We start from the raw sequence: 2930 nt of genomic DNA, 5'->3' as shown, positions 1-2930 counted from the left end.
GATGACTTGCAGAGGTCTTTGGTTCGTTCCAGAGAGTTTGGAGGCAGCAAATACGAAGTGGACTCGAGATTGGACTTAAATAGAGCAAGAACAACCTAATTGCCAAAGACAGCACTCATTGGTCGAGTGGATTGGTCGACTGGCCCAGTCGACCAATCAGTCGATCAATGCTGACAGCAAGACCAAAACAGGGAATTGAAGGTCCAGATCAAATCCAATCCTAAAGGGGTTTTGCACACAAGTCAAGTGACTTACCTAATAGGTAGAAATGCCTTCAAACCAAGATAGAGAGCACTCCAAGTCCATCAACTAATCAGATCTTCATCAGGATTCAGTTTCCAAAATAGAACCTCATCATCAACTTTCATGGATTCAAAGCCGGACACCAAGTCCTCCACTTGGATGGCCCAAAGCTGACTTCTTACTTTACTTCGGGTCATCGGACCTACAAATAACAAGGTTTCCGGGTCAAGATTAGGGCTGGGTTTTACAACTGTTGTATAACTTTGATTACAGTAGCATTACTTGTTTATGATTAATTGATTCATGAATGATTTATTTACCAATTATATACAAGTTGATTGTACTTATTGATTTCTTTCCATATATGAAGTTACCATATATGTGATGATATGAATTGATGCATGTGTATGCTTAAGTATGGTTTGGAAAGGAGAGGTGTCCTTTTGACACTTCTGTCCTTGGACTACTACGGGAATATTATGGGATGTTTCCGGAGATGCCCTCTGGACACCTTCCTAAACTGTTGGATGACATATCTAGGATTGTCTAGTAGTGTTTGGCTAGGATGTCCTGTTATGTCGGGGGGGCCGGAGACCCCCATCGGCGGGGGTTTTAAGCCCCACCCCCCCGTGGTAGCAATGGGGATTCATGGGCGCTCAAGACCGGTAACCAACCCGTGAGAGGACAGGAATCACATTGTGGGGGCCATTTATTGGTAGGGTTGCATATGGTTAGACTTGGGCTCACGGGCGCTCAAGACCGGTAACCAACCCGTGAGAGGACGTGAGAGCTTCCCGTTTACCATATGTGGATGATCAATAGGGTTGATGAGTCCGTAGTCGTGGACTATGAGGACTCTAGTGTGAAGGATATTGGAAAGGATCGTCGTGGACGAGGAATGGACGTATCTCGGATCCGACTTGATGTAACTAAGTAGAAGACTTGCATTTGGCTAGGTTTTACCCCGACATGCGCCAAGATTTATACCAAATGGTTGTGAGAGAGTGTGTTGACTTAACCCCCTGCCATGGTTTGTCCCGAGGGATGAAGGACCCATTACCAATCGGCTGCTCAAGACCGGTGAAATGATCCGTGAGAGAATCCAAGATATCTTAAATGGTTGAGGATGTGAGTGGACTTTCCTAAAGAAGTACGGTGCTATGACTTAAAGCACGTCCGCCAATAGAGACCAGCATACATAGAGTTAGATTCATTCATTCATTGCTTGTCTCATATCATATTGCATTTATGTTTGTTCCTGAATCCTCGCCATTTATGTTATTATGGATTTTAATCGCCTTACCGAGTTTCTTTGAAACTCATTCCTTTATTGTACAATGTTTGTTAGACTATCCCTGTGCAGTCGAATACTATGACGGTCCCTATGAAGAAGCGCAAGGCGAGAAGACATATCTCCAGGAAGGTGATTGCGGTTACCACAATTACACTGAAGATCCCGCGAGTGGTTATGCTCCGTACGATGCTTAGTCCGACCATTGAGTGGAAGCGTCCTTGTGCCATTTATGAGATTTACACTTATAAGGATGTTGTCTATAAAGTGGAGAACAATTTAGTTACCCAATGTACTTGCTACTGGGATTAGATTTTGTCTAGTTTATTCTTTTTAGAGCTACTTTTCCGCTGGTTGTAGAGTGGGATTTTTGCCTCACTTTACTTATCTGTTTGATACTCTGATTATATCTACCTTTCTGATTTATTTATGATTCATTCTTTCTTTATTGGATCTATGGTTTATCTTCCGCACTTTTATTATGATTGTTCATGATTATGTTATTGTTTATGTGGGAGGCTGATCACTCGATACCTGATCTTTGGGCTGTGGATCACACTCTCGGGTATGCCGGATAGGGTACCGGGCTGGGAGGACGTGACACTATGAGCATCCAATGAGGCCCTTAAGTGAGCATTTCATTCCTACGATATATACTCCTGTTTCTTGTATTAAGTTGCCTAACATAGAGGCGGCTCAATATGAGATCAAATCTAGTGTGATTCAAATGCTACCATCTTTTTATGGACATGCCAATGAAGAGCCTTATAAGCACTTAGATGAGTTTTTAGAGGTGTCTTCCACGGTTAAAATTCAAAACCTCTCAGTTGATGCTTTAAGGTTACTTCTTTTCCCATTCTCCCTTAAAGATAAAGCTAAACATTGGTTTCATTTTTTGGACAATGTTAAAATTTTCACTTGGGTAGAAATGCAACAGGAGTTCCTTAAAAAGTTCTTCCCCATTGGCCGTACCAATAGCATTAGGAGAGCGATAACGAGTTTCTCCCAACAAGAAGGAGAACAATTTCATGAGGCTTGGGAAAGACTAAAAGAATTACCTAGAAAGTGCCCCCACCATGCTATTCCTAAATGGCAATTGGTTCAATGCTTTTATGATGGCCTTAGAGACCGACATAGGCAAATGGTTGATTCTTCTTGTGGTAGGACTTTCATGCACAAGAATGAGAATGAGGCATGGGAACTTTTTCAGACCCTTAGTGAAAACTCCCAACACCATGCTTCAACAGCTATGACTGAGATTCCATCCATTGGGCAACCAAAGAGGAGCGGTCTCTATGAGATCAATCCTACCATTGAGATGAGCACTAAGGTTCACTTACTATCAAAGAAATTGGACCATCTCTTGTCATTAGGACAACAAACCCCATCTCCACTT

At 42.4% G+C, this 2930-nt stretch overlaps 1 non-coding gene across 1 annotated transcript; it reads right to left on the bottom strand.

Annotated features, from left to right (window-relative positions):
• Positions 1 to 2510: 2510 nt before the first annotated feature.
• On the bottom strand, positions 2511 to 2617 carry LOC148999056 (small nucleolar RNA R71). Its single transcript, XR_016171045.1, has one exon. It is a non-coding gene; the product is annotated as a small nucleolar RNA R71 (small nucleolar RNA).
• Positions 2618 to 2930: the final 313 nt, after the last annotated feature.

This window comes from Hakea prostrata, unplaced genomic scaffold, assembly GCF_041222555.1.
Source record: "Hakea prostrata isolate BN-2017 unplaced genomic scaffold, UWA_Hpros_2 contig_56, whole genome shotgun sequence".
Taxonomy (NCBI): Eukaryota; Viridiplantae; Streptophyta; class Magnoliopsida; order Proteales; family Proteaceae; genus Hakea; species Hakea prostrata.
This window is presented reverse-complemented; position numbering and strand designations above follow the sequence as displayed.